At 38.2% G+C, this 7,736-nt stretch overlaps 1 long non-coding RNA gene across 1 annotated transcript; it reads right to left on the reverse strand.

The window, feature by feature from the left end:
• Positions 1-92: 92 nt before the first annotated feature.
• Positions 93-6,047, reverse strand: LOC114058555. The gene is made up of 3 exons (XR_003571475.1): positions 5,954-6,047; positions 1,449-1,555; positions 93-366 (listed from the first exon to the last, which is right to left on the reverse strand). It is a non-coding gene; the product is annotated as an uncharacterized LOC114058555 (long non-coding RNA).
• Positions 6,048-7,736: the final 1,689 nt, after the last annotated feature.

Raw genomic sequence — 7,736 nt, forward strand, 5'->3', positions numbered from 1 at the left:
CAAAAAAAAAAAAAAAAAAAAAAAAAAAAAAAAAAAAAAAAAAAAAAAAAAAGAGAGAAAAAAACCACAAAAGGTCTCCAGATGGAGGAAAGGGAACAGGCTCCTTGGGAGGAGCACAGAAGCATCACCCAGGCATGACACAACAAACAGAACACAGCCAGTCAAATGGAAGCTCAAGTTAAAACTAATGAGGGGCATGAAAGAGAATAAAAGCTTCTATAAAGAAATCTGCACAAAAATTAAGATGATCTGTATCTGCTGCTGAATAAAGCAGGTAACCTGCTATGGAAGAGGCTGGAAAAGCATCTCAGTCATTTCTAACAGGGTTTGTTCTCAGGTCTCCCACATCCCTGGTGATGGCAAAACCTGTGGAAGAATGGTGTTACCCACAGCAGAAAAGAATCAAGGACTCCTGAAGTAAACTTATCATACACAAGCCTGGAGATCCAGAGAGAATATATCCGAAAGTGCTGAGCTGCCACCAACTTTGAGGCAGTTGTGTCATCTCTAATAGATTGTGATGACTGTGGGAGGTTCACAATTGCCAGAAACAGACAAAGGTTACCCTCTAAGTTAAGAAGGATTATCAAGAAAGCTACAGGCCAGTCCAGCTCACCTCAGTCCTGGAAGACTTTGGAGCAGATCATCACGGAAGCCACCAGTGCCATATATATGAGCAAGAGAGGATTTCTGAATCCTCTTTCCTAAAGACTGTGACCATTTCTAAGGGCAACTAGAATTTTGAGCTTCATTCTCAACACAACTCTAGCCTTGCGTGTTAACTAAGCCACTTCTCAGTTGTTCAGTTTCTTTTTTCTGCGTATCAGATTATTCAGCACCCATTGGTGCTTTAAACTAACTTGACTAGTACTAATAATATGACCCAGCTTTTCAAGAAAGGATCTCAAAACACTCTCTACAGCATCATTATCTGAAGGTACATGTCCTTCAGATATACCTTTTGTCTGTCACATTAAATAATGACCTTTATAGAGGAAGGAGTTCTGTAATTTGTGAACTTCAGTTGGTTTAGCACATCTCTTGCTGAAATGTCATATTTAAATTAGCATGCACACTGCGAGAGCAGCCTCAAATCATTTAAAAATTAATATTCAAAATAATTTCAATGCTGATAGGAGCCGATACCCTTGGTTTATTATTCTCAACTCCAGCAGAATGTATGCTGGCATTATAAAAACAGACCATTTTGAATTTGTGTGGGTCATTTCAGACCCCAGAGCTTTCCCAGGCACCCAACATTTTTATGCTGGGTAGTCATTCAATATCTGTCACTTGGCTTTGAAGCACTACAGTCATCCACAAGCTTTTCCCCTTAGGCACTTGAGAAGGGTGGGTAGTCCTCAGAAATATTTGGTTCATGTCTGCTTTCACCATGAATAGGTTTAACATGTGTTTTGTCCTTTCTGACAAGACCTACATCTATGTACCTGTGAGATGCAGTTCCACATCAGCTCCTCCTCTCCTAAAGAAAAGATTCTGCTTTTTCAGAACCAGCTGTTCATAGTCAGATGGTTTGAAACTCGATTGGTCCTGCCTTAAAAGAAACAGTACTGTAATCTCAATTTATTTCCTTCTTCCCAGGAGGACTGTACTATCCAAGACCCGCTATTACTTTTTCCTTCATGGTGAAGAAATTGCTAATGACACCAATTATGTGACACAAAATGTTGTCTCTACATTTTTCTTCCGTTCCAGGTCAGCAAGATTGCAACTGGAAAACAAAGACATAGCAAATTGAAAAGAACTTAGGGAGGCTGTGGGTTTTTTTTCCCCCCAAAATGGAAATGCTGCATAAAATTCAACTCCAGTGAATCAGACTGAATCCCTGATAAATGAGCTGAGAAAGGGCATTCATGACTGCTATGCTGTATTTTTCTGGTGGTACTCTGCTCAGACAGTGCTGTGAAATGAAATTGCATTTTACCCATTGCATTCAGTACTTACAATTGCTAGACGCAACAAAGTAAATTAGAAAGAGTGGCAGCTGTCAATTAATTCTGATTTATTTTCAATTATTTAAATTTTCATAGATAATTAGTTTTATAATTCCCTTAATATGCTTGAAAATTACATTTCTCTTTTCAACCAACCTTAAATAAAAGCTGAACCTTTTTTCTATTGAAAGCTACACTCCCTTATTTCTAGTGGATGAGAAGCAAATTTGGGTTTTATGACACACTCCTCCACTTTCCTTGGCAATAAATGTGCTTGTTTAGTCACACAACCAAGAACTTGTATTTCATTTTTATAACATAGGTAGACAACTCTGCTAAATTTCTTGCTTTCCTAGTATGACTTTACCTTGTGCATATGAATTATTAGTCTTTGCAAACATATTTCATCTCCTAGCATTCTCTTCCCAAGTTTGAATACTTTTCGATCCTCCTCTTTAGTCTAGCATCAACTGAAGTTTGCTGAAGAAACATTAGTCAGTCTTTAGGAGCCAATTGCAGAATAAACTATGAGTTATTTTGTAGTGGGCCTTGTATATATGTTGTTTACAGGGTGAAAAATTACCAATATAGGAAAATACAGATATAATTAAATACATATAAACATATGCAGCAAGTCCAGAGGAGAGCCACCAAATTGATTAGAGGGATGAGGCACCACTCCTGTGAGGAAAGACTGAGAGAACTGGGGTTGTTCTGCCTGAAGAGAAGGCTTCAGGGTGACCCAATTGTGGCCTTTCCATACCTGAAAGGAGCCCACAGGAAAGATGGAGAGAGACTTTTTTACATGTAGCAAAAGGACGAGGGAAAATGGCTTCTTGAGAGAGAGCAGGTTTACAAATTAGGAATAAATTCTTTATTGCAAGGGTGGTGAGACATTGGAACAGGCTGCCCAGTGAAATTGTGGATGCTCCATTCCAGGAAGTTTTCAAGGCCAGGTTGGATAGAGCTCTGAGCAACTTTAGTGAAAGGTATCCCTGTCCATGGTAGGTGGAATGGAATGAGATGATCTTTAAGGTCCCTTCCAACTGAAACCATTCTGTTGTTCTATGATCAGAGTTAAATAACAATGTGAGTTGGATTTGAGCTAATGCCCTTTATTCATAATACTGTAACTCTAGAGTTGGGTCAGGAGTTCTCCCATGACTTCTAACTGCAGATTTACCTCCAGCACTTTTTTCTGAGGCACATGGAATGGAAACATTAATGACAGTCTCCTAAAATAATCTTGTGTACAGCCTGTCATCAGAACATGCTGGAGACATGGACACATTCTACCCCTTTCGTCTTGGGGAATACACATGGGGAATACATGATTCCTTTGTACTTCCTGTACTGATTTGTCAAGGAGTTAAAAAAATCAAAGGTTATTAATGACACAAGAACTACAAAACCACACCAAGTTTCACCAGATTATAAAATATAAAAAAGATACTTAAAATCATGGGGAAAATAGACAACCACAAGAAATATTAGTAAAGTGGAAGGCAGTCATAACATGAGTGAAATTTAGGATACTAAGAATACTAATGATTTGGTAGGTTAGCATGAAAGTTACTCCACCTAACCAGGGAACAATTATCTAAAAAAAATTAGAGATTTATTAAACTACTAGGATTCTTTAGATTTCAAGTAACTTCACAGTTCTTGCTTGACACGATGAATCATCAGATTTCATTTAATTCCAATCAAGTCTCACTAACCTGCTGTCAGCTTGGGAGAACATATTCCCTCTGGCCATGCCTGGGACAGAGCCCCAACCACTGCTGAACCAGTGGGAAGACACTTTTGCTGTCTGTAAAGCAAAGCGCAAATCCCATTCACCACTAGTTCACAGCCTCCCTGAAAAAACAGTGAGATTAGGATCAGAGATAGCTATATGAATGAATATCTTTATGATACAGTGACAAGAAAGCATGGTCAGATACACTCAGCAGCTATGCACATATACTCATCAGATCATTTATTTATTGCCAGAATAAATAAATAACCTCAACCCAGGTTTTCAGTGCTGAATAAAAAGTTGTCCAACTATACCCTGCTATTTGACTTCAGCTGATGATTCATTTCACTGCTTCTCAAGGGAAAGACCATCTCCTGCTGAGAAAACAGGCAGACAACGCATTCATCACCATTGGTTCTGAGAACATGACATCTGCTTATTAGAGATATGCACAATTTACTGGTCAGTGCTACTGGGGCCTGTTCCTTGATGCTCTATGTTTATTTACATTAAGAGGATCTCTTTGAGTCTTATCTAGGCTAAGCAGTCCCAGATCCCTCAGCCTTTCTCGATATGAGAGATTCTTCAGTCCCTTAATCTTGTTAACAGCCCCTTTATGGACTCTCTCCAGCACATCCATCCCATCCTTGCAGTGAAAAGCTCAGAAGTAAACACAGTACTTCAGGTGGGAACTACTATAAAGAAAAAAAATCTTCATGTTTTTTAATGTTGAAAAGTTGGACATTTCTACCCAGTGAAGGATATCCTGCCCCTCATATTGCAATACTTATTTCCAATATCACTGCAAAACCAGAATTTCAAGACTTAGCGTTCTTATACAAAAATTAATTTCACAAAAACATACTGATTGAGACTTAGAGCAGTCAAAGGGAACACTGCCACTGACTTAGCTGGGAATGGGATACAGCTAAGTGGGCAAATTAGAAGAGTAGAAAGAAAGGAGAAGAAGCAATCTGATTTATCACAACTTTATAATCAGTGGGTAGTTACAAAAAAATCACACAGGTAAAACTTGGGCAGATTATTCCTAGTTCAGAGCTCTCCAGAAGGTTCTTCCCAACTATGCTGTAACTACCAGTTGTCCTCTCCCCTGTTATGAACTATCGAGGAGCCTGCACCCATATAATGAACCAAACGGATTCCACTGATCCAAGTATGGCCAGCTAGCAATAGTTGTGGTAACCATAATGCTTGTTTTAATAGTAGCATTGAAACAGTTTGAGTTTTAACTAATTTTACATCTGAGGATGGCAGAGAGATGCACCAGAGCATATCTGATTCCCCAAAGTCCAACAGCGAGGCTAAAGAGGCAAAGCACAGCAGGACTGAAGCTGCTGCTGTCAGAACGTGTTTACACTGTCTGATCACAACGCAAATACACGTAAGGAAATTAGAGTAGGTTTAGTTCACCCAAGCACATCTGTCACACCATCACATTTATGCTGCTCTTAAGGTCCCTTTAGGTAAGTCCAAAATTTTTGGACGTTCCTGTAAGTAATTCCTTAAAATAGGAGGTTGCCATTTTATTTGATGGGTAGTTTCAAACACAATTACAATCTGCACAATTAGGGATTACAACTGGTTAGAGTTAGCCAAAAGCTCAGACATATCCACAGAGCAAAAAGCAGATCTGAAGGCTCCTTAACACCCTCCTGCATTAGCTGTCTACATCACTATATCAAACTATGGCAAAACAAAAAGTTAAGACAAATTAAACACTCCACCATCCCCCTTTAATCCACTAACGTGTAAGCAATCCCTATCATTAGATTGGGAAATTTTAGAATCCTTTTATAAATCTTTGAAAGGGATCTTTCTGCTTGTGTAACTTCATGCATTGAAGAGGATGGCATTGAAAACTTCGCTTCCCTTGTCATTTATTCTGATCACAGTGAGGATGGTGATGAAATTTCAAATTCAATTCAGTGTTGTGCGCTTTAGTATTCCCAGGAGACCCGATGTCTGAGCAGTTTTAAACATCATTTTTCTACAGCTGTTTTTCTGGGGAAAGAGTGCTACGAATTTCAAACAAATGTGCCCCCCACAAGACACCAGCATCTTTCTATGTGGGTTTCATAATTGGAAACTTTGAAGACCTTGTGTAAGTCATCACTATTTCTGCAGTCCAGTTACCATAAAAATATACTTTCCTTTACATTCAGTTAATACCTTTTGCACTATTCAACAATTCCAGAAGGAAACAGATTCCCATGTTAAAGAAACTGGTTAAACTCACCACTCCAGAGGCTTGTAGCTTCAAGAAACCCATGCCCATGGTGAACTCTATTTCCATGCCCCATGTTTACCACTTCACATGGTCCTAGAAAAACAGAAGCAAAACAATGCATAGAGAGTATTCAGCTGCCTCAGTAGTTCTGGCTACAACAGAGACTGCATTCTTGTTTTTAATCCCTGAGGCAAGTACACAGCTCCTATGAAACTATGAACACATAACTGAATTCCTGGTTTTGTATCTCTGTGTTGTGCAACACACAGGATCAGATCACAGGTATCATGCTTCACACTCAGTGACAACTCTGTTTCATCAAAACTCTGGAAGAAAATTAAAGAATAAAACACTTCTGGTAAGATTTGTGAGCAACAGGAGATGGCTGGTTTGTTGGTAATGACCAGAAAAAAAATTGTTTCTTTTCATAGGAAAGCTATTTGAAATGAAGTCTGCCTAAGCACAGCTAAGTTATGCTATGATAGAAACAGAAAAAGAGGGAAAATATTTAGGAATGAGGACAATCTTCCAGAAAACACTGTCTCTGGAGGTCTGAATGAACATGTAATTCAATGAATTTTTAGTGAGATGCTGTAGTTAAAAAAAGAAGATGGGAGTGCTTAGATGCACATGTAAGAATAGTAAGAAAAATAAGGTGGTTTAATCTCACAGGCAGGGCATAGTGAAGTTTATGTTCCCAAGAATCAAAACAGACACAACAACACAGAAACACCTCTGCAGGTTAAAAATGGACTTTGAACAAAAGACTCTAGTTTAGCAGAAAACAGAAATGGATGGCCAGAAGTGACAATGACACAATTTAAAATTAAGAATTAACAATGTTGAGCATTTGCTGGGGTGAATCAGCATGAAATGGTGATCCTGCTCCTGTGGATACTTTCAGGTTGATTGTGATACACTTTTATAAGCTTCTCATAGCACATTTCTCAGAACTCTTAACAAGCAAAAAATAATTGTTCCATGCCCTTATATCAGCATTCTTTTGTAGACAAGATATAGAAAACAATGCAATAGCCTTTATCCAGGCTGAAGCACAAATAGATTGTCCTGGGCTGTCTGATTAAGTCCTGATCTATCAAGCAAACATAGTGCCTGGTATTCATGAAGTATTTTCCACCTTGGCTATTTTAAGCCTGGGAAAATACTCTACAACACCAAGGTAGTCGTTAATTGTACATTGTGTTGGCTCCAGAGGAAAATATTAAAACAATATATTGTGGGTTTTCACCCAGAAGAATTACACATGACAAGGAATCCCTACACTATACTTACTTCCCCTCTTAAAAATGGATTTTAGCATTGATTCCACTTGTTTATTCCAAAGATTCAGTAATCATACATTTTGATTGCTATAATTTACATACACTTGAGCAGTAGCTAACTCTCCAGGAGTAAAAATTGCACCAACTCATCTTGAAGAAAATTTTTTTTCTATATCACAGGTGTACTGCCATACAGAGTAATACCACAAACATAACACAGAAAAGTACTCATTCCTCATCCACATTATACAGCACAATATGAAATTTATTTATTTTTTCCCCCAAAATAAAACGTAAAAACACTGCAAAAACAAATCAGAAATTACTTGGTTTATCCTTTTTTCTCTCCCATTCCTTTAAAGCACCTTTCTTCAATTTATTCTACTACTTTTGGATACTTTCAGTTTTGCCACTTAGCAAAACAGGCTAATGTCATAAAGTCTGTAGCTGCCCTATCAGTGGCATTAAATGGCAAAGCACCTTCACAAAAAGCTGCACTGAGATATCAG

The sequence above is a fragment of the Empidonax traillii genome, unplaced genomic scaffold, assembly GCF_003031625.1.
Source record: "Empidonax traillii isolate 1590-97213 ecotype Southwest subspecies unplaced genomic scaffold, ASM303162v1 scaffold176:size2985712, whole genome shotgun sequence".
NCBI classification, from domain to species: Eukaryota; Metazoa; Chordata; class Aves; order Passeriformes; family Tyrannidae; genus Empidonax; species Empidonax traillii.